Below are 25592 nucleotides of genomic sequence, written 5' to 3'. Positions count from 1 at the left end.
AGGAAAACAGGTTCCTCAAGTGAAAAAAAAAAAGGTAGATAAGGTTTGTTAAGCAAGTAGATCGTGGATGACAATTAACAGAAATGACCAAGTGATGTAGGACATGAAATTAAACATGATGTGTGAGATTTCAGGCTTAAAATCACCTTAGTTCAGAAATAATTACACAAATTCCATATCCCACATGAAAGTCCAAACATTCAATTAAGGGGAATCTATGCGGGTCCAGGCCTACACATGATAGGGCTGGATCAATAAAAATTATGAACCAAACGATACTCAAAGATAAGAAATAATTATCCACACATGCATATTAATCAGTCCCTAATCCAAGGGATTTAGAAATTCCAATTCGGGAAACCCTAGGGTAAGAAAAGAGGCATAAAATTGAAGATTTGAGTAATTTAGGGTTAGGTTTAGGGATTTTGGGTGAAAGCGAAGTGAAAGAGAGGAGAGAGACGAACTAGAGAAGTACCACACGTGTGGACAACAACAATGGCCCAGACGCACGTGCGTGTGATCTCGGTCGCGCGTGTGTGGGGCCCACTATTCAGAAAAATGCCACCTTAGCCCTAGTCGGTCAGGGATGGACTCCAAAACCCCCCAAATATCAGCTCGATCTGATGTACGGTTTGTGCATGGTGATCCGCCGAAGTTTGAGCCCTCCTGTAGGGCCAGATTCTGAAATTCTGATGTGGGGAGGAGAATTGCTGCAATAGATGATTGATTCGAAGTGTAAATGATGGGGTGAGATAAGAAGAAGGGATAGTAAAAGATGGGTAGTAGAGATGGCGATAGATGGGGGCGAATCGGGATAAATGTGGCTTCGCACCACGGTAGTTAACCCTTCGATGAAGGGAGGGCTTCGCACCCAATTAGGCTTCACAACTCAGAGAGTAGGAAAACGCATAATTTTTATTAATCTTCAATTAATCAAAAGAACTACAAGGGGTGCCTATTTATAGGGAAAACCCTATACCCCAAAACTCGGGCCATGTGCGCAGCCTATTACTTGGTGATGAAGTAAACTAAAGTAAAAAACCAAACAAAGAAATCTAAAGCGTTCGTGATGTTTTAAATAATAACAATAAGCAAAACCTAAAATATGAAATCAATCTGACTAGCGGGCCATGATCATGAGATCCCATGATGGGCTTTTCTTGATTATCGGGCCCACTCTTTTGAATCAAAACCCCGTCTTCTAGCATGGGGGCCCTCCCTGGACGTCGTCATCGATCCAGATTGACGGTGGGGCCCTCCTTCGTGCGTATGTGCGTAGGGGGCGACGTGTGTGCGCGTGTGCGCGTGATATCCCCATCAATTCTCCCTGGCTGCGAAGATATCGCCACTGGTGAAATAAAACTCCTGAACCGCTCCAGGATGTCAGGATCAAGTCTTTGAAGCTCCTCCTCAGTGAGCCACGTGCTGTCTGAAGCTAGGCATGACTTCCATATAACCAGGTACTTTTGAAACCCGCCGTCCGACGTTGAAACTATCTGATCGTCCAAGATATCCTGTATTTCCTCTCTAGGTGTGTGAAGGCTAGGTATGAAAGGTAGAGGCTGGGAAGAAAGGTCGGGAAGAGTAGGCATGGGAGGTAAAGGCTGAGAAAATGGGTCGGGAAGGGTAGGTATGGGAGGTAGAGGTTGGAAAAATGGGTCGAGACAGGTAGGTATGGGACGTAGAGGCTGGAAAAATGGGTCGGGAGTGGTAAGTATGGGACGTAGTAGCTGGGAATATGGGTCGAGACGGATAGGTATGGGAGGTAAAGGCTGGAAAAATGGGTCGGGAGGAGGCCATAGATCAAGGGAAAGGTCTGATAAATCAGGATGGTTAGGCGAAAGGCTGGACAATGCATCAATGGCCCCTTGAAATGCAACTAAATCCTCCACATTGAATGTGGAACTAACTCCCATGGAGGGTGGAAGATTTGCCACATGCGCATTGAGACCGTTTCATTTTATAATTTTGACGGATCCAGCGCTACACGCGTGTAACTTACGAACAGCTCCATGAGGGTACCGCTCTAGCCTGATGCGGATCATGACAGTCCCTGACATTGAATTCTTTGAAATATTTATTTTGGTCTGCAGAAAGTGAGTAATGTTCATTACTAGTCATGATCTTTTGTCTAATTTCTTGATGCCATGAATAAATGTGATGCGCAAAAGACTCTGCAGGCTCTGACAGCCTATGGGACAGTGACATAGGGACAAGATCAATAGGTTTCCCAAGTTTATAACTAGTAACGACTTCATAAGGACTGAAACCTGTGGGCCTATCGACAGAACTATTAAACACAAACTCGGTTATAGGTATTACGGTGTCCCATGTTCTGGTTTGCTCTATATCCCTCCTAGGGGGAGACTCATCCGGTAGATCATCAAGAATGACATTACGAAACTCATCCACTACTAGAATGGCCTCAGTGGGTAACTCTACACTAGCCTCTGGTGCACTCTCTCTAGCCACAACGCCGCACATGTTGTACCCCTCAAAATAATGATCTTGATGTCCCTCATGGGATGGGGGTACGGGTGCACGCCCATGACTGATTCCTTGTCCACCTCCATTCATTGGTTTATCCTCCTGGCCACCTGCCTGAGATTGGCCATCTTCCCTAATGGTGGGGTTTGTCCTGAGGGAGGCCTCTATTTGGTCAAGGCGTTGATCTATGTCTTGTTCCAAGAGCTTACCCCAAGACTCGATCTGCTAGAATAGCTTGTTTAGTGACTCTAGCAGTCTCATAGGATCATTTAGTGTAGGGTGTTAGCCAAAACCATGACCCATACGTGTGGGCATACAACTTGCAACTCCACCTAAGGATTTTCTACAACGACTATATGGGACTAAATGATCCTATGAGACTCTATATGAGGGAAACTACGCGGTGCTACTAAAATCCAGCAATATAGTTGTCAAAATAAAGGAATAACAGAAAGTTACGGCAATGTAAATTGCTAACTTCCTGCTAACAGAAATTTCAGCAACTAATATCAGGGACTATGGACTCCTAAAAGCTACATATGATGAACTGAATGCATGATGGACTCAAACAAACTAACCCTAAACATTTAATGTATTCCCCTATAAGAACCCTAAGCTCTAATACCAAATTTGATGCATGACATGAAATTAAACATGATGTGTGAGATTTCAGGCTTAAAATCACCTTAGTTTAGAAACAATTACACAAATTCCGTATCCCACATGAAAGTCCAAACATTCAATTAAGGGGAATCTATGTGGGTCCAGGCCTACACATGATAGGGCTGGATCAATAAAAATTATGAACCAAACGATACTCAAAGATAAGAAATAATCATCCACACATGCATAGTAATCAGTCCCTAATCCAAGGGATTCAGAAATTCCAATTTGGGGAACCCTAGGGTAAGAAAATGGGCATAAAATTGGAGATTTGAGTAATTTAGGGTTAGGTTTAGGGATTTTGGGTGAAAGCGGAGTGAAAGAGAAGAGAGAGACGAACCAGAGAAGTACCGCACGCGTGGACAACAACAATGGCCCAGACGCACGTGCGTGTGATCCCGGCCGCACGTGTGTGGGGCCCACTATTCAGAAAAAGGCCACCTTGGCCCTGGTCGGCAAGGGATGGACTCCAAAACTCCCAAATCTCAGCTCGATCCGATGTACGATTTGTGCATGGTGCTCCGCCAAAGTTTCAGCCCTCCTGTAGGGTCAGATTCTGAAATTCTGATGTGGGGCTGCAATAGATGATTGATTCGAAGTTGTCCTTATATCTTGCCAGTAACCTGCGATCACGTGGTCAGTTTCTTCTCACAAGTGGCTGCTCCACCTAATCTTGTACCTCTGTCTGCGCATCTGTCTCTGCCTGAGTATCATCTATATCCATCTGGACGTCTACGATCAACCTTTCTGATTCATTTTGCTCCTCTTGATCATTCTTGCGGAATAGAGAGCTTTCATCAAATCTGACGTCACGGCTAGTGATGACCTTGCATGTGACCTTGTCGAATAACCTGTAACCTTACACCCCAACACCATAGCCAACAAAAACATACTTTTTGGCTCTGTGGTCTAGCTTCTCTCTCAACTGATGGTACGTGAGAGTAAGCCTCACAGCCAAATATGCGCAAATCTGAGTAGTCAGATATTATGACCACTCCATACTTCCTCTGGAATTTTACATTCAATTACCATTGAAGGAGACCGGTTCACCAAATAACAAGTCGTGTTAACGGCCTCTGTCCATGGGTCTTTTGCCCAACGCAACATTACTTAACATGCATCTGGCCCTCTCAAGGAGAGTCCAATTCATTCGCTCAGCCACACCGTTTTGCTCAGGCGTTTGGCGTACTGTGTTGTGCCTGATAATCCCTTCATCCTTGCAATAATCATTAAACTCAGTGGAAGTGAATTCTCCACCATTGTCAGTCCTTGAAACCTTTATTTTTCGCCCTTGATTATTTTTCCACCATTACCTTCCATTGTTTGAATATAGTGAAAGCTTCGAATTTACGTTTCATAAAGTAAACCCGAACTTTCCTGGAGTAGTCGTTAGTGAATGAAACAAACCATGAAGAAACACCAATAGAAACTTTTAACGATGGCCCCCATACGTCAGAGTGCACATAATCAAGCACTCCCTTACATACATGTTTTCTAGATTTAAAAGACAATCTACATTGTTTACTATATACACAATGCTCGCATATATCTAAATCAGAATTTTTAAAGCTGAAATCAAACATCGATCAGAAAGTACCTTCATGCTCCGCTCTTTCATGTGGCCCAGACGAGCATGCCACAAACGTAGAGACGTGGAATTTGCAATAGTTGTTGCCGCTCCACCCTTTGAAGTGCTTCCAATCAACCTATAAAGGTTTCCGTACCTTTGCGCCATCATAACCACGAGTACCCATTTTGAAACTTTAAGGACACCATCAATACCAATAAACTTGCACCCTATAACCTCGAGTGCACCGAGAGAAATCAAACTTTTCTTCATATCAGGAACGTGCCTGACATCAATCAGTGTACGCTCCATCCCATTAAACATCTTGATGCTCACTGTACCAATAGCCACAACATTATAGGCATTGTCATTGCCCATAAAGGCTTGTCCACCGTCGCATTCTCTGTAACTGGCGAACCAACTCTTATGAGGAGTCATGTGATATGATACTCCTGTGTCGAGGATCCACTCATCTCCATGATTGTCGTGCAAGTCTCAAATCATGGACACAGACAATACATCACCACCACTTGTCTTTTCATCGGATGTGACAACATTGGCCTTCTTGGAAGAAGCCGCTGAATTTTCTTTCTTCGCTTTAGGATTGGTACAATCCTTCTTCATATGTCCAGACATCCCACAGTTCCAGCACTTTAGTTTTCTTTTGCCCTTGCCCTTGGATTTGGATCTAGGTCTTGAAGATCCTGTATCTCGCTCTGAATTCCTGCCTCTCGTAATCAGTGCATCGGAAGATGTCCCTATGTCGCCGTTTAGCTTTCTCATGGCCTTCCCTTAAAGGGCTGAGATAAAGGCGTCGACACTCAAGGTTTTATTTATGGTGCACATTATATCCTTGAATGACTCATACGATGCCGGAAGAGAATTCAGCAACATACATGCTTGTTCCTCATGATCACTTTCTCCATATCCAGCAATTTGCAAACTAATTTATTAAAGTTGCTAATGTGGGCCTCCAGATCTCCCCCCTCTGCCATCTTAAAGTTATACCACTACCGCTTCAAGTGTAGGCGATTTTCAGAGAATTTTTTCGCATAGATATCCTCTAACTTCGCCCATAAACTAGCCGCAGTTTACTCCCTCGAAACGTTATAGAGAACCTCATCCGTGAGACATGAACGGATTGAGGATAAGGCCTTCTTATCAAGAGTATTTCATTCATCATCAGTCATACTAGACTTTCTCGCCTCAAGAGCACCATCCTCGCCTTGCTTGGTTAAGGAACTAATCATCTTGAACTTCCATAACTCAAAGTTATTTTTACCCGAGTACTTCTCAATATCATACCTAGTGCTTTCCATTATAGTTAATCCTACAGATTCATATCTGTGCCCCAACGATTGCTCTGATACTTGTTGGGGTTTGTGCTGCGGAATCACACAGATATGGATCTACGATAGCAATCCAAGAGCACCAAGCAATCACAAGAGAACACAAAGATTTAACATGGAAAACCCTTTCGGGAAAAACCACGGCACAATACGACAAATCTTCACTATGAAAATAGAAATTACAAAGAGAGGACTTACCCGATTCGAACAAGCTCGAATCTCACCCTTTCTACACCCTTTGAAAACCCTAGAACCCTTTTAGAAACCCTTGGAATACCTTTAGGAAGCCTTAGAATACTTTAGAAAGGCCCTAGGGACTCCTATTTATAGATGGGGAAACCCCACTTAACGCTCCTCCCTAGAAACCGCCTCAAATTTATGCAGTCCGCGCATAAACCGCGCACCATTTGCGTAACCCTCGACTAGTCGAAGGATGTCTTCAACCAGTTGAAGGGACCTTCGACTAATCGAGTCAGTCCCTCGACTGGTCGAGCACCTCGGAACTCCAAATACATCGTCACTTGACTTTGAGTCGAACGGGCTTCGACCAGTCTAAGAGACCTTCAACTAGTCGAGCCAATACTTTGACAACATGAAGTAGATCTAATTCTCAAGAGGACCTTATCATCCATAGGAAACAATGGTGATGAACATTAATGGGCCACAAAAGTTTTGGATTAAGTAGATATGTTTTTTCCCTTCATCCATATTTATGTGACCTTATCAATAGGTTGGATGGCAAATAAACATTATGGAAACATAAGGTGGGCCCTAAGAAGTTTTTAATGGTATGGCATTCAATCACCACTGTTGTATGGTCCATCTGAGATTTAGATCTTCTTCATGTTTGGGCTCATGCCCTAAAATGTTCTGAAAAACAGATGGGCAGATACATCATGGTGGGCCACATCATCTTAGGTGAGAATGGGACGCACCTAATCCACTACCTAGCCATCACGACCTCTTTTTTTAAAGTTTTATTTTAACTGTTAATTTTGTATATGAAATGGTCGTGAACCAGTCTTGTTATGTTGTGTGAAACTCACTCTATAAAATAACTTAAAGTTACATGATCTATTAGTTTTATTTCGAGGCAAAATGGCGGTGACCCTTGCTTTTTAGTAGTATCAAACGCACATTTTAATTATCCTTTAAAATTAAGCTATAAGGAAAGAGCTTGGAAAGAGGGTTTCGAAAACCACACTTTCAAAACCCTGTCGACGCGCAAGTTCTTCAGCACAGCCGTAGTAATCTTGGAATCTCATAAGTATTTTCAATCTAGCAACCAGATTCAACTATCGACGTAAATCTCAACAAGATTAGAAAAAACCTCGTCGAAATTCCGAATTTTTTGGGTTATTTCATACTTTTGAAGACCACACTATCGATCTACAGTCCAATCACTTCTCAATTTTCCGGAAAGTAGTAATTCTAAATTCTGATTTTCTTTTTTACTATTTACGACTCGATTTTGTCAGTGAAATTTCGGGAAAAAAAATCGGCGAAATCTGAAGAATCGGCGAAATGTCGCCGATATCCAAGAGAGAAACGAAATCTGGGGTTTTTGGTTTCAAAGGGCCAGAGATACTGAAAATATCGGCGATAATTTGATATTATCGCCGAGAATTTAAACACTGGTCTAACCTACTCAAATTGTTCTTCTCAGCTGACTGGTTGATGCGGGATATGAAATTAAATATGGAATGCAAGAGATCAAGATTGAGATTATAACAATTTTAAATAATCACAAAATTCCACATCCTACATACTATCAAACATTCAAAAAGGGGAATCTATGGGGGTCCAAGCCTACACAACTTTAGGGCTAGATCAAATAAAATTATAAGCCAAACAAGCCCAAGGGAGTATAAGAACCATCCATTCTTGCAAAGGATTATTCCCAACTCAAGAAATTCACTAAGTTCCAATTTGGGGGAAAATCTAGGATTTGAAAATTAGGGATAATTGGGATTTGGGACTTTTTTAGGGTTAGGGATTTAGATTAAGGAGTTTTTAAAGTCAAAAGAGAAGGAAATAAAAGGGAAGAGACCACCTGGGAAGGTCACGCATGCTGGACAGCCAGGGGGCCTGAACACATGTGCGTGATGGATCGTCCGCACGTGCGTGGGGCCCACAAAATCGAGAAGAGCCTCCTAGGCTGGGATCGGCCAGAGATGGACAGGTTCCATACCAAGTTTCGCATCAATCCGATGCACGGTTTGAGCGTAGTACTCCGCCGAAGTTTCAGCCCCTCAGATGGGCCAAAATCTGCTCATGCATTGCTGTAGGAGAAAACTTGGATGCGAAAAGAGGTGAATCTGATGATGGGAAGGGTGTTGAGGGTGATGGAATTGGTGTTTAAGAGGATGGAGATGGTTTAGATTGGAGGTGAGTACGCACCACAATAGTTAGCCCTTCGAGGAACGGCGGGCTTCGCACCCAATTCGATTTCTTCAACCCAAAGAAAGAGAGAAGAAAACGCAAGAATTTTTATTCATAAGCATCATTACAATACCTACATGGGATAACTATATTTATAAGAAAACCCTAAGCCCAAAGAAAAAGGACAAAAGTACCCTTGTGCCATGTGCGCACACTAATACCAAAGCTTAAAGCAAATAAATACTAATCTAAGCAATCAAAGTTGTTCATGAGGTTTTTAATAACAAAAGTAATCAAAACTCAAAATCCTATATCATCTAAAGTAGTAGGCCACGATCATGAGATCCAATGGTAAAATCTATGTGATGATCGGGTCTACTCCAAAGCTCCATAACGCAGCCCCCTAATTATAAGGCCCTTCAAAGATGTCGTCGTCGATCCAAATCGAAAGTGGGGCCCGCCTCCTCGAATACGTGTGTAGAGGGGGGGTGTGCATAATGTCTCCATCACTGGTGGGTTGCCTATGGAGTGGACCCGAACAGGAAGGATTCAGCTCTAAAGAAGCTGGTTATGAGGATTCTTGGTCTCACATGTTTTGCCAGCAGTTGTGAGGGCAACTTGAGCACATTCGAGGTGGTAAGTTTAAAATGAAAATGTAAGCTAATTAACTATATAGCTAATGTCAAATGCATCCGTTTTAAATGTAAGCTAATTAACTAAATAGCTAATGCCAAATGCATTTTCTTTCATGCAAATTCACACCAAGAAAAGGAATCACTAGGAAAGAAAAGTCTGGTTTCTTTTACCCTATCTGCTTAGATGAGTTGAATGCAGATAACGAGTGGCTCGTAGAGATGGAGGACCCGGAATTTGTTAGGGAGAACCTGACATAGGCACAAGTTGAAGAAGCCGCATACAGATCAACACCTGGAGAAGGTACTTCTACTTCCACTCAAAGGCAAATGATGGGGAGTCGAGGGGTGAGTAGTAACAATTAACTTGTGGAAGAAATTGAGATAAAAGGAAATGAGGATGATCATGCTAAAAATCCACCATTGGATGTTGATGAAATATTAGTACATACAGATGATGAAGAAACAAAAGAAGAAAAAGTGTATATAGAAGAATGAGATGACTCGAATGATGACGGTGGTGGTGGTGATCAAATGCCACAATGGCAATTAGATCAATGTATATAGTAGCATTTATCATTTAGTATTATTTTGTTATAAATTTATAATAGATCAATAATAAATAAATAGCTTCTTCATTTTGTTTACTTACTAAGTGTGTTGTTGTTGACTGTTGAATGCTATTTGTTAACCATATTGTCGAACGGTGATGACTTATTGTTTAATTCATTGTTTAATTGGTTTTATTTTACTTAAATGTATTGCAAGGGCATACAAAATTATTTATCTATTAACTTGGGAAAGTTCCCCTTACTTTCTTACGTTTTTTTCATTTTTTCCTTATTTTCCCCCTATTTTTCTGATTTTTTTAAATTTTTTATATATATATATATATATATATATATATATATATATATATATATATATATGCGACCGCATATGCGATTGTGCGATTGATATGACAACATTGATCCCAGCCCCTCAGTGTATAGTTTACACGCCTCAAACCAGCTGAGGAGGTGAAATTTGGGATGGGGGGAGTTCCCATTCCAAAGGAAATCTCTCCTGATTTTCTCAATCTTGTGAATAATGGACTTGGGGCATCGGAAGAGAGATAGGAAGTAGGATGGAAGATTAGAGAGGGAGAATATGATAAGAGTAAGGCGGCCTCCCATCGAGAGTTATCTGCTTTTCCAATGGGGCAAGCTTCCTATTCATTCTTTCAAGAACTACATCCCAAAGATGGATGGGGAGTTTTCCAATACAGAGAGGCAGGCCAAGGTATTTAGAAGGGAAGGATCTAGACTTGCAACCAAGGAAATCTGCAAGGGAAGAAAACTGTAATTAGAAATATTAATTCCCAGCAACTCACTTTTATAAAGATTAACTTTGAGGCCTGAGATGGATTCGAAGCATCTAATGAGCAAGCGTAAAGCAAAAAACAGCATAATCATAAGCTTAATAGAAAAGCAACGTGTAGTATGCAAATTGGGTGTGGGTGATGGGGGGATAAGAAGTGGCGAGACTGAACCCCTTGAAATAACCAAAAGAGGCCCCTTTGGATAACATGTGGCTAAGGCCATTAGCAGTTATGACGAAGAGGAGAGGGGAGAGAGGGCCCCCTGCCTTAGGCCCCTAGATCTTGAAAGAAGACTTTGGGGGACCCATTAAAGAGGACAAAGAAAGTAGTTGAGGATAGGCACGCAGAAATCCACCCACTTCATTTCCTACCAAAATCGAATCTTCCCAACACGTAATCTAGGTAGGTCCAATCTATGTGGTCGAAGGCCTTTTCTAGATCTAATTTGTAGACAACTCCCCCAATTCCGGATTTGTGACGAGAGTCTAAAGCATTCATGGGCTAGTAAAGCGCAATCCAGAATTTGTCTATTAGCAAGAAAGGCCCCCCGAGGTTCAAATATAATGGTGGAGAGAACAAACAGGGTGTAATCTGGACGTTAAGATTTTAGCCAAAATTTTGTAAGGGACCCCAAAGAGACTGATAGGCCTAAAATATTTGAGATCCGAGGCCTCTTCAATTTTAGGGATGAGAGCAAAGAAAGAGGCTCCCATCGCACCGGAAGTATCTCCAGAGCTATGGAATTCAAAGATGAATGCAAAGATCTCATGCTTAGGTCCCAGAATTTTTGAAGAAAAAAAATGCTGGGTAGCCATCTAAGTTTGGATATTTCTCACTAGCCAAAGAAAAGATAGCCTGTTTGATTTCTTCTTCGAAGAAGGCACTTTCAAGGCCACTGGAGTTGATGGCAGGGAGCTGAGGGATCTCCAAGTTATCCAGAGTGGTTCTCGAATAATTCTCAAAAGAGAGTAAAGATGAATAGAAAGAAATGATGTGACTGATACCCAGCTTTGTTCTTCTAACTTAAAAACACTAACAGTGATAGAACCAATCTCGTTGGAGCGAGCTCTTGCACTAGCAATGGCGTGGAAGAAAGTTGTGTTGCTATCTCCTCCTTTCAGCCAAGTAACTCTTGAGTGTTGACGCCACTTGGATTCTTGCTAAAGGGAAATTCTCACATTTTCCACTTTGAGGATCTCTCTTACGGGTTACAGCTCTGTTATCAACGAAGAGGGAGGAGGATTCTTCCTGAGTGTTAAAAGATTGGATGGTCGAAAGGCAGTTAGTTGCAGCAGCATCGAGATTCACCTAAGTCTCCTTCCTCCACTTTATCAGGTTCGACTTAAGTACATTCGGTTTGAGACTTAGGACGAAGCTTTTGCTACCAGAAATCTTAAAAGAATTCCACAAAGAGAAGATAAGATCAGAGAAACCCTTGGATTCAAACTAGGACAACTCGAATCTAAACAACTTTGGACCCCAACTCTCTTCCACATATTCAAGGAGAATGGGATAATGATCAAAGATAGGATGAGGGAGACCATGCTGGGTGACTAATGGGAAGGATTCCAACCATTCGGTGGAGACTAAGAATCTATCGAGGTGGGATTGGATGGGAGGGGATTGACCAGTGTTGTCATGTGCAATCGCATATGCGCATATTTATGCATTGATTGCATATGCAGTCATGGCATATGCGATCAATGCATATATACGATCGCATATATTGCATATGCAAGAATATGCGATCACATATGCGGTGTATGCGATCGCATATTCGCCTAACCGTAAAAAAAAAAAAAATCTAATAGTTGGTGTTTTTTTATTTTTTTTTTTTTTTTTATTTATTTTTTTTTTTTTTTTTTGCAAAATCCGTACTTTTTTCCTATAAAAAGGCCTTTAAGTGTCCTCTATATGCAAGTTTCATTCACTCAAAACTCTCATCTACTCTCATACTTTCAAATCTCTCATTCTCTCTTACATTCTCAATATTTCAAATCTCAAATTCCAAGTCTCCAAGGCCCAAGCTCCAACTTTTTTCAAGTTTTAATCAAGAATCAAGATAGAAGATGATGGAGACATCAGAGGACCTACTCGAGTGTACCAGAGACGGAGACAACCACCCACATCAGAGCAGCTTTCTTTCTGGATAGGAAACGAGTTCCAGATGGGGCTTGTCGGGCCATTTTAAAGATCCCACATGCATTGGACGTGCATCAGGAAGACCCCACTTTGGGATGATACATGTGGCGCTGCTTAGGAGACCATTTTAGTCATAGAATTTTTTATTTCGTGTCGATCCAACTGTTGGATCTTGTCGATCAGGCCATCGGGCCGCTAGATCTTTTAGATCCGTGCCCCTTAGACTCTGATCTTGCTTCATTTATATTTTTTACTTTTTTTAGGATTTATTTGATGGTTGAGATTGATAATAAGTGCTTTAGTTTCCTTATTTTGGATGATGGGACATTTAACTCAAGTGAGTTATATAGTTGTCATTATTCCGAATTTTTATTATAAAAGCATGGGAGGGGTGGATGTGCAAGCCTAGTAAAGATGTTGAGAAGAAAAGATATAGAGAGAGAGAGAGAGAGGCTCTCTATGTGAAGGAATTTTCCTCATTTTTTAGGGTTTGTGAGAAACCCTCCCCCTCCCAATTGATTTGTGGAAGGGTAGACGCTTATTTGGTGGGGGATTCCCCAATGTACATTCCTCTCTCTTCTCCAACAAGGTATTCTTCTTTTTCTCGTCTTCCTCCTTCCCCTCCACTTACAACCTTCTCAACCCATCAAAACCCTACCCAATCCACCCTCTCACTCATTCCTTTTACCAATCCACATGTGGACCCACACGCACACGTGTCCGTACAAGTAGCCACGTGCAGGGCTCCCATTTGGTGTTTTCCCCCTTTGATTTCTCTCCAAACCTCCCCAATCCCTAAATCCTTTGAATCCCTAGAAACCTCATTCCTAAATCTCCATCCATGAATCCAAAACCCTCGTGAAAATCTGAATTTTTTTTGTGAAACTTTCCCCAAACCAGAATTTTGCTTGTATCATTATCTATCCACGCAGTTGTTGCACTACCCATGCTAGATTGGAAGTCGCTACATCCAAGTGAGGCCACTCTTGAATTATTTTATATTTTTGTGCACTACGTATGTGATAACCTAGGATCTTCGTGTTATAAATCTGAATTTCCAAATAGATTATGTGGATATACTTGATTTTACATGTTGATTGTTAAAATTAATGTGTAACTGATCTCTCATCTTGCATCCTAGTATAGTTTCCATCATCCTACATCAGAAAAATAAAGAAGACATTGAATTCCAAGTCTCGCCTTACGTAGTTCTACATTCTCTCATTTCATTTTCTTCATCCTCTCATTTCATTTTCTACATTTTTTTACTAATTAGTAATTACTATTAGTTATTAGTATAATTTAGGTAATTTCCATTCTCTCATTTCATTTCTTACTAATTACTATTAGTTATTAGTACAATTTAGTAATTTACATTCTCTCATTTCATTTCATTTCATTTTTTATTTTTAAGTTTCTAGATACATTCTCGCATTTCATTTTCTAGTTCTACATCTATCTATTCTCATTCATTTCATTTTCTACATTCTCTTATTAGTTACATACTTACATTCTCTCATTTCATTTTCTAGTTCTACATTTAGATTCTCATTTCTACAATCTACAATCTATATTTGTTCATTCTCATTTTTTCAATCTACAATTCTACATTCATTCATTCTCATTTCTTCGATCTAAATTTCTACATTCATTCATTCTCATTCTCTACAATCTATACATTCATTTGATCATTTCTATTGAAATTTGAATCTCTCTCTCTTTCTCTACATTTAAATCTAGAGACGAGTCAAATTACAAGTTTACAACTTACAAGTCAATATTCAAATTTCAAAAATCAAGCAAGAGTTCAAAGAAGGCAAGAATCTGCATTCTACTACAAGTGTACAACATTCAAGAGTCAAGACAAGAATATATTTCCAAATTTTAGATTGTGTCATTTGTGTTTGTCTAATTCTCTCTCTCTCCCCCCCCCCCCCCCCCCTTTTCTACTATAAGTGTAACTCCAACTTCCTCTCTTTCTGCTTTTCTTCTCTCTCTCTTTCTACTGCTACTAGTTTAAGCGTAACTCACACCCCCACCCTCTCCCCTTTCTTCGACTATTAGTGTACGTGTAACTCTCTCTCTCTCTCTCTCTCTCTCTCTCTCTCTCTCCCCCATCTCTTTAGTCTTGACTCTCTACATTGGTTTAGTTTAGTTCTTAGTTTTAGTTTTTGCAAGTATGGGTACTATCGTAGTGCTACGGATAAGACTCATATAATATATGAGTTATGTGGGCATGTGGGTTCCGGTAGCATTGCATGGCACAAGTGACACCTTACACATTTACCAGGTAATATATGAGTTATGTGGGCATGTGGGTTCCGGTAGCATTGCATGGCACAAGTGACACCTTACACATTTACCAGGGTCAAATGCAAAAGCATGCGATAAAATTACTCCAGAAATCCAAAGAGAGATCATGGAGTATATAGATATACAATCAAAAAAGAGATGTGACAGTGTCTTACGTCAATAGGAATATATGGAACAAGATGCGTACGAGAATATAAACGTAGTTGGTGTAGATGAAGCTAACACCCCCTGACAAGTTGATCTAGACAACCAATGGCCTCGAAAAGAGCCCAAGGGCATAGGCCCATATATAGATGGCGTAGACCACACCCAGAAGATCAATTTGGACCTGAGCTTAAATCTCCTTCATATCATGAAATGAGGGACACGTGCCTTAAAGCCGAACTTGATTATACACAATCCTTTACAGCTGAATATAAGGAATCGTGGAAAACGTATGGGTATTCACTTATAGCTGATGAATGGACCGATAGATCCAATCAGTCTCTCATTAACTTTCTGGTGAATTGACCAGTTGGGACAATGTTCTTGAGGTCCATGGATGCATCAAGTCATTCGCATACTAGAGATTGCTTGTTTAAATTATAGATAGTGTAGTTGAGGAAATAGGTAAGGAATACGATGTCCAGGTAATTACAGAAAACGCAGCATCATATGTAACTGTTAGTCATCTTCTTATGGAGAAGAGATGCCGTTTATTTTGGACCCCCTATGCGGCCCATTATGTTGATCTGATATTAGAAGATATAGGTAATTTTTAAAAATAATTCTAGGGACTAGAAGAATCACGGTCTTTATGTACAAACACGCCCTTCTTCTCAATTGAATGAGAAAACACATTGGGGGTAACTTGCTACGTCCAACAGTCACCCGTTTCGCTACAACCTTCTTAACACTACAAAGATTACATGTAAAAAAAAAAAAAACTCGAAAGCTTTGTAGTGTCGGCCGATTTTACAAGTGGCTCTTAGTTAAAGAAGCCTAAAAGGAAACAGGCTCAACAAATAATCCTTTTGCAAAGTTTTTAGACTCAAGTAGTAAATGCACTATAAGCATCCAAGCCCTTAGTCATTGTGTTATGATTGGTGGACAGGGATGAGATGCCTCCAATGGGTTACATATATGATGCAATAGAGAGGACGATAAATAAGATCATGAATCAATTTAACTATAGAAAGCGTGATAACAAGCCCATTATAAATATTATAAATAGAAAATGGGGCAGCCCAATATCATCTCCATTGTATTTGGTTGCCTACATCCTTAGTCCAGCATGTTTATTTGTTTCTCCCAATCTGGCAAAAGCACTTACTATACATGGTTATTTTTATTGATGTGCTAGAAAGAATGATTCCAGATAGATAAGAACGAGACAAGATCTCAGTTCTACTGGACTTCTATACAAAGAGTGGGGGAATATTGTCAAGGGATATCGTCATCAGACATTGGATAATGAAATCGCCCAATAAGTAGTATGAATGTCTCGGCTCTATTACAAATAGCTTTTTACAATTTAATTTACAAAGTTTAACCTACTTAAACTGTTTTTCTCAGATGATTGGTGGGTTGCCTATGGAGTGAACCAGAACAAGAAAGATGCAGCTCTAAAGAAGCTGGCCATGAGGATTCTTGGACTCACGTGTTTTGCCAGTGATTGCGAGTGCAACGAGAGCACGCTCAAGGCGGTAAGTTTGAAATGAAAATGTTAGTATGTTAATATGTTACAGACTTACAGTTTGGTAATTGTAGCGTTAGCTTGTAATTGTAAGTTAATTAGGTAAATAGCTAATGCCAAATGCACTTTCTTTCATGTAGATACACACCAAGAAAAGGAATTTCCTTGAGCAAAAGAACCTCAATGACTTGATCTTCGTCCAATATAATCAGAAATTGCGAGAACGATTCCAGACTAGAAAAGATAAGCCTGGTTTCTTTGACTGTATATGCTTAGATGAGGTGGATACAAATAACGAGTGGCTTGTAAAGACGGAGAACCTGGTAATTGCTGGCGAGGACTTAGCATCGGCGCAAGTTAAAGATGTCACATACGGATCGACAGCTGCATAAGGTACTTTTACCACCGCTCGAAGGCAAAGGAGGGGAGGCAAGTAATAGCAGTCAACCCGTAGAAGAGAATGAGGAGATAGGAGGAGATGATGATCAGGCTGACAGTCCACCGTTGGATGTTGATGAAGTATTAGTACACAGTGTTTTAAGTATCGATACTATCGGCCGATATTATCGTTATCGGCCCCCAGCGAGACGAAACCCGTCCGATAACCCCCGAAAAAAAAAAAAAAAAAAAAAAACCAAAAATCCAGATCTCGCACGATATATTGTCAATATCGCACGATGTATCCGCGATATCACACGATATACACAAAATATCATGAGATATCGCCGATATATTGCATGATAATGCCTGATATGGCAGATTTTTGCGTAGGACTGTATCCATGCGACATACCACGACATTTTATCCGCATCCCATCCAGAAATTCCAAAAATATATAGAAAAAGATCTATTACCTGTTCAATATGCCTAAGAGCGGAGCTTTCTACTAAATTTGGTAGGCCATGGTCGACATTTCTGGGTCACAGGAGAGAAATCTGTCAACGTCCGAAGAAATTCAAGCGAAATCCGAAGAAATCCTCTCCGAAATCTCGAGAAATCATCGTGAGATCTGAAATTTTCTAGATTTGGGCAAGATTTGAGAGTTCCGGAAGGCCGGAACCCTCTCTGCGTCGAAAAAAAGGGCGTCCGAGCTCTCTTTAAGTGATTTTGGGTTGGGTGGTGTACCACACACCACCGAACTTATGTGTTGACGTCATCAAGTTCTGTGGGTCCCATCATAAGGTATGCGTTATATCCAAACCGTTCGTCCATTTAGAGAGCTTGTCGTAAGGCTTGAGCCAAAAAATAAGACAGATCCAGAGATCAAGTGGGCCACACTGCAAACAACAGACAACAGTGGGAGATTGAACGTCTACCATTGAAACCCTTTTGAGGTAAGAAGTTTTGGATAAATATGATATTTATTTTTCCTTTTCATCCAGGCCTGTGTGACCTCATGAATAGATTGGATGGAAAATAAAAGTTATGGTGGGCCCTACGAATGTTTTAACAGTGAGAATCATTGTCCCACTCTATTTGTGGTGTGGTCCACTTGAGCTTTGGATATTACTCATTTTTGGGTTCATGATCTAAAATGATCTCTCCAAATGGTTGAACGGTGTGGATATAATAAATATATTATTGTGGGCCCATATAACTTTGAATCTTGTCCAAGAGGAAGTGGATTAGCTGGTGTACCACACATCAGCTATGCAGCTGGCAGACACGGATTGCGTACTACCCCTGCCCGTCCCTAGCTCCGAACGGGCAGGTCTGTGGGCGGGCCCACCGTGATGTATCTATACATCCAAATTGTCAATCCCTTTTCTCATATTATTTTAAGGCATGAACACAAAATTGAGGCATATCCAACGCTCAAGTGAACCACACCAAATAATAAGCTTGGTTTCATTAAAATGCACTAAGCATTAAATGTCAGTTGAATTAAATGCAAGAGTCATCTGTGGTGTGGTCAATTTGATCGTTGGATCTGCCTCATTTCTGTTTTGATGCCTTAAAATAATCTGAGAAAAGGAATAGACGGTTTGGATGTACAGATACATCACGGTGGGCCCACCCACAGACCTGCCTGTTCGGAGCTAGGGATGGGCAGGGGTAGTACGCAATCCGCGTCCGTAGCTGGAGTAGGTATGTTTCATGCGAAGACGAGTGCTGACGCTCCTCCCGCTCCAAGTTGTACCACCCGTTCAAAGGAGATCAAAGGTACATGGCCCCACAATTAATATTTATTATATCCACACCGTTTATCCATTTTTAGAGATCATTTTAGAGTACTAACCAAAAAATGAATCATATCCAAAGATCAACTGGACCACACCACTAATAGTAGTGGAGAAAATGATTTTTCACCTTTAAAAATTGTAGGGCACACCATAACGTTTATTTTCCATCCAATCTGTTCATAAGGTCACAAAGACCTCGATGAAGAGGAAAAACAAATTTTATATTGATCCAAAACTTCCGTGAACCCCTAAAGGGTTTCAATGGCAGACATTCAATCCCCCCACCACTTTTTTCAGTGTGGTCCACTTGATCGTTAGATCTATCTTATTTTTCATCTCAAGTGGACTATACTCAAGGAAACAGTGGCGGTTGAACAAGGTACCATTAAAAACTTTTTAGGGTGCGCCTTGATTTTCCCTGTATTTTACTAGGCACTTAATTTATTGATAACTTCACATAAGTTTGAATGAAGAGAAAAAACAATTATCAGCTTGATCTAACCTTTTGTGGCCCACTAATGGTCAATCATCATCGTTTCCTATGGTATGGTCCACCTGATTATTGGATCTACTTCATTTTTATTTTATTTTTTTTGATAATGTCCTAAAATGATATGAAAAAATGGATGGATGGGGTGGATACTGAATATAGTTGTCCTATTTCAATCACACAGCGCATATCTTAGTACAATATACAAAGGAAACCTATTATGTCCATTTCTTTTTTGAGATTTTATGATTTAAAAGTGTGTATTAGGGTCTTTTTAAATAATCCCTGAAGTTTCATTGAAAAATTCAACAATTTTCCCAATGTTTCCCCATGTTTCCCAAAAGTGCGATAAATTATGTAATACAAACGATATATCTCGTGCGATCACCGATACGTATCTGTATCCCAAGGGTGCGATACATTGCGCGATACCGATATTTCGAACACTGTTAATACATACAGATGATGATGAAACAGAAGAAGAAGAAGAAGTGTATGTGGAAGAATGAGATGACTCAGATGATGACAGCGATAATGACGGTGGTGGTGATCAAATGCCACAATGGCAAATAGATCAATGTATATCTTGTTAGCAACTTAGTGTATGACTTATTGACTTGTAAATTATACTTTCATTTTATACAATCAATAATGAATAAATGGCTTCTTCATTTTGTTTACTTACCGAGTGTTAATTGATATTTGTTAACTATATTATCGAATGTTGATGACTTGATGCTTAATTTATTGTTTAATTGGTTTTATTTCACTCAAATGTATTTTAAACATATAAAATTAGTTATCTATTAACTTAGGAAAGTTTTCCCTACTTTCTTTTTTTCATTTTTTCTAATTTTTTCTAATTTTTGGAAAAAAATTAACAAAATTTTATATGTGACCGCATATGTGATTGTGTGATTGCATATGCAATATGACAAAATTGGAATTAACCATTCGACCATGTAAACTTAACATCTTGAAGAAGAAGGTCAATGAGGTTGTTACCCCAAAAAAAAAAAAAAAAAAATCAGAGAAGAGCCTCATGTTCTTAGATATATCTGATTACCATAAGTTTTTTCAAATGTAAAACAAGTGACATTAAAATCTCCTCCGATGCACCAGGGAAAATCCCATATGGACCTGATGGAGTTTCAAGTCGTCTAAGAGGAGGTGACAAGAGGCTGAGGAAGGACCATAAACAGAAGAGAAAATCCATTTGAAACCAAAGGAGGGGTTTATGAGAACAACTAAAGCAAAAAAGGAGCCTTTCAGGGATGCTTCTAAAATCCTAGTACCAACATCCTAGGCTATTAGAATCCCCTCCAAAGTTCCTTTGGCCTCCAAAAAGAAACACTCGTTGTGGCGAAGGCTCCAAATGGAGTTTAGAATGGCTTTACTAACCTCAACGAGCTTTGTTTCTTGGAAAGTGTTGATATTAGCTTTGAACTTCTGCAAAAAATCTATAATTTGGATGTGTTTGGATCTGTAGCCTAGACCCGTAATGTTCCAAGAGATTATCTTCATAGCATAACCAGCTTACCCTTTCAGCTAGATTTGACCAACTATGAACTTGAAGCTCCATCGTAGTTGATAGAAGATTCAAGGGTAATGAGTTCTCTCAGACCCCCGGGTGATCTGGTGCTTATTCATTGCTTCCGCGGAGGCTGTGGCATCACAATCTTCGATGAAACGCATGAGAGGAATGTACTCTTCCTCCTTTTCACCAAAAGATAGGCCCATTCAAGATCCAAAGTCCATTAGCCCTTCTTGGAGGGGATTCCAAGGTTATGGCTAACAAGATGAGGATCTGCATGGGTTAACAGAGAGCATGAAACAATCTGAATATGAGAAATATCCATAACGAAGGGGTTAGAGGAGACTGAATTTTGGGCAGGGACCAAAGCCCATTCCATGGAGGGGTAAAGGAAGGAAGCTGAGAGTTTGCAAGAAGAGGAAGGGTGGGTTTCTAGGAGGAAACTATTGAAGTGGGAAGAAAGTAGATTGTTGGAGATAATGGGCCGATTTGTCAAAGATGACGAAGATAGAGAGGGACACGTGGATCCATCGCAAGAGAGGAAAGAAGGGAGTGACCAACTTCATTATTCGTACGGGGAAGGGGAGAAATGTAGGGATCAAGGACGAGGGAGAGTAGGGTTAAGGAAAGTCCACATCACTCCCTTCCTCATCCTCGAAACTCTCAGCAACTGAGGCCCCTGAAAAATGTGATAGCATTCTGTCAGAGGGTGACATCACGTGCCCGTGCATCGAAATAATAGGAAGAGAGAGCAAAAGGATGTCAACATCGCTGACGCCAGACAGATCGAGAGACAGCGGAGGAGATATCTCCATCCCAACAACAGGCTCTGTGGAGGTGCCACCTGTAGAGGCGACATGATGAGGGAAATCACACATGGTCTCTGCAGAAGTGTGCAAAATCAACAAGTCGTAGTTCGCACAAGAAATGCATGTGTTGAAATTCTATGGCTAGGATTTCGTAGGAGGAATGGGGGTTGAGATGAGGGTAGATGACATGTGTTCTCCAAGGGGACGCGCGCCCAAGCTCGAGGAAGGCACCAAAGAGTGTGTGGTGTTGATGCACATGGGAGAGGGATGGTCGACATGTTGCATCGGAGCAACCGGTGGTCCTGCGGAGTATGGGAGGGGATGTCCTCCTTCATCGAGGCTGATCGCCAGAGGCATGAGACCGCCATGATTACCAACCCAAGAGACAATAGGTAGCTCCAGCAAAATAAAAAATTTAAGCAAAACAAACCCTGATTTGATGATCATCGAGGAAGGAAATGTAATCCGATTTTTCTTTCTAATCTTGATTCTGGAAAATCTTAGCTCCCACCCCGATTCCGTTGTCAGGTCGAACGCAAGAACCTATGGCCAGAAGGAATTTGTAATTCCAAAGCTCAATCAGGACGCCTAATAAGAGAGCCCAAACTTCTCTAGAACCAAAGGGGGAGAAGTTCTCCCACTTACAGATGGAGGTCATGAGGTTGTGCTAGTGGAGGGCTCCGACTGAGAGGATGAAATCCAGGGTAGTTCCTAGTTGGAGGTTGAGGAGGAAGTCCATCTCCAAAAGGGGCATGAGACCGTAAGATCCGACCGGCAAGTTACACCTAGATGCCAGCCACTGATGAACGTCAGAAGGGGAGGCACGAAGAGAAGATTGAATGACTATGAAAGCAGGCAAAGCCTTTTGTAATCATTGTTTGATCAACAGAGATGATCTAGCCCTCAAAGAAAGATGCGCACGTCCGAGGGGAATAGTAAGAGGGCAGAGGAGAAAGATGAGGTGTCCCTAAAACCACTTGTTTGAACATTAGCCCCCCAAGGTCTGCAAGGGAACCTTCCTACTTCTGACTGGATGGGAGGTCGGAGATGTAGGAGACGAATCCCCCTTCTGAGAGGTCGAGGTTGGGGCCTTACCTGAGCTTTTTGAACCGTTTTACGCTGCCCATTGAAACATGCATTGTGGAGAGAGGAGATCGTCGTCGAGGGTTCTTGTACAGAACCCATGCAAACGAAAGCAAACCCTTGGCAAGCAGCTGATCCTCTTATCCGAGGTAGGACGATTTCTTTGATTTCTCCTTTCTTCCGGAAAATGCAATTCAACATATATTTGTCCCAATCAACAGAGATTTTAAAAACGAATAGGGTAGGAAAATTCGCAAAAAGTGTTTGAAATATCGGTATCGCATTACGTATCACTTTCTTGGGATACAGATATGTATCAGTTATCGCACGGGATATGTCGTTTGTATCAGATAATTTATTGCACTTTTTTGGGAAACATGGAGTAACATTGAGAAAATGGTTGAATTTTTCAATGGAACTTCAAGGATTTTTATTTTTTTTTTAAGAAAAAAAAAAAAAGACCTTAATACACACTTTTAAATCATAATATCCTAAAAAAGAAGTACACATAACAGGTTTTCTTTGTATATGGTCCTAAGCTATGCGCTGTCTATCTGAACTAATGCAACTATATTCAAATTGAATGCATAGCATTTAGATTGTATGTGATCATTTCATCAAACACTCCTAAATACTTTGAAATTAATCTCAATTGACAACTGGTTGAAGGGAAATTTCGAAGAAAAAAATATTTTAATAATTTTTAATTAAAAAATAATTTTTATTTTCCGAAAATTGACAAGGACTTGACGAATCAATAGACTAGCCATCATACATGCTTGGTTTCATGTTTGGAGTGCAACATCGCAAGCAATTTGAGAGAAATTGGGAAAATTTTGAATTTTCTCCATTCCCCAAACCAGACCCCCTACACTGAAATTTCGAAATTAGAACGTATGTGACGATCATTTCATCAAATACTCCTAAATATTTCAAAATTAGTCTCAATTGATAGTTGGTTGAAGGAAAATTTCAAAGAAAAAAAAATTGGAGATAATGAAAAACTAATGGATATTGAAATCAAAGCTTCAACACTATGATTTTTCATGCAAAACATGAAGAATCAATGGATTTATAACCATTTAACACTGACTTGACATAATTTTAACCCAAAAAAAAAAAAAAAAACAGAATCGGAAATTGGAAATGCTCACTGGATTGAACATGTGAGATATATCAACACTACCTATACATTTCGTATAGCGCAGGTGGGATATAAGATATATTGTGGGATATGTCGGCCGATATTTAAAACATTGGTCGCAAAGTCCAAAACCGGAGGGATGTTGTGGCAATGAACTGCTTCCTTGGAGTTCCCTTTGTTGACAGTGATCCACTCCCCCCCACTAGATGCCCTTACCCTTATATATGGTCGGAGCTCTGCCGAGGACTCCTTGACAGCCATGAAATGGGGAGAGCTTCTCCCTCACTAATTTGAGTTGTCTGGCAGAGAATGAGAAGAAGTCCCATTCCCCAAGATGCAGTATTCCATATGCCATCGGCCCGATTCCTTGTTAGCGATCACTGGCCCACGACCAGAAGGCCATCGAGGATAACCTTGTTGGAATCTCAAATCCGGTCTTCGCCTTCCAGCTAGCAATCCCTTTCTTAGAGAGGAGAAGGCCATTTTCAAACCCCTAGCCCAAATCTCTTTTTCCCCAGCCCTCTCGATTTACGAGGTAGCTTTTTGACAAATGTTCCAGAATGTAAATTCCATATTCATTAGGTAGTTTTTTTTGTAAAATTCCCTTTTATTTTTTTTTTCCATGAAGAAGAAGAAGAGTGCCATCCCAGGTGCGCTAGGGGTTTTTTGTTTCCTTCTTCAGAAAAAAAAAAAGGGTTTTTTTTTTTAATTTAGTATGCTATTTACCATAACGAACTGTTACAGTCCTGTAACAGCCACTACGGACGTTTCGGGACTGTTACAGTCTGATGTTTTGGAGCGGACCATTAAGATCTTGTCACGCATAACAGCCCGAACTGTTACCGCTATGTAACTGCCATTACACCTGTTACATAACAGATACAGTACATCTTTGTGCATTGTTTTATGTATTGATGGTATAGGCTGAAATATTGTCTGACATTATCGATATTGTGCATGATGTGATATCCCAATGTATTATTCTTAAGGGAGGCTTCATCAGAGTCTCAAGCCCTTAATCTCAAGCTTATTTTTAGACACTTCGAGGCAATGATGAACCTTCAAGTTAATCTTGCAAATAGTAGTTTGGTGAGAGATTTCAGAGTCTCAAGCACTTAATCTCAAGCCTATTTTGAGAAACTTTGAGGCAATAATAAGCCTCCAAGTGAGTGCATTATAACAGCTCATAATGAACTTCCTGAGACTATATTTTGTCTTGAGTTGTAAAGAGGTTTTGGTGAAATAGTTTTTAGAACACCCACAGCAAAACTGTTCAGGACTTGGCCTTTGCATTTTGGTTAGAGAGGAAGATGTGTAAGGGAGATTTCTTCACATAACCTTTCTTAAATATCTTCACCAAGGAAGTAGGCTTGCATCTATATGTGGAGGATTGGCTTTGTTGGTTCGCTACCACCATGGTGGACAAGATATTAAATTTGCAATTTGAACTACCTCCAGCTCTAGCATAGAGCGCATGGCCTTCCAAGCATGTGCTTTTATGTGTAAGCAGGAAATAGAATTGGTGCCTCTTCATTCATTGTTTAATGGCCCGAAAGATTTGGGCTTACTTCTTAAACCTCTTTGTAATATCTTGGTTGTCTCAAAAGACAATTTGAAGTGTTCCGAAGTCAGGGTCAAGGCCCTGTCAAGATCAGAGGAAAGATTACAAGGCCCGTGCTTAAATTCGCCTTATTTTAATGAACAGGCAGTATCTTTGACAACATTGGGAACCACATTGAAAAAGTTAATAAGCGATCAAAAGGCAGTTTCATAGAGTTG

The 25592-nt window shown here is 40.5% G+C and overlaps 1 protein-coding gene across 3 annotated transcripts in view; it reads right to left on the bottom strand.

Annotated features, from left to right (window-relative positions):
• Positions 1–25592, bottom strand: part of LOC131253304 (calcium-dependent protein kinase 13-like) — a 77057-nt gene that overhangs the window by 11072 nt on the left and 40393 nt on the right. The gene's annotated exons all lie outside the window — the stretch shown is intronic.

Source organism: Magnolia sinica, chromosome 8, assembly GCF_029962835.1.
Source record: "Magnolia sinica isolate HGM2019 chromosome 8, MsV1, whole genome shotgun sequence".
Lineage (NCBI taxonomy): Eukaryota > Viridiplantae > Streptophyta > Magnoliopsida > Magnoliales > Magnoliaceae > Magnolia > Magnolia sinica.
The sequence above is the reverse complement of the archived record's forward strand: the minus strand, read 5'-3'. Positions and strand labels throughout refer to the sequence as shown.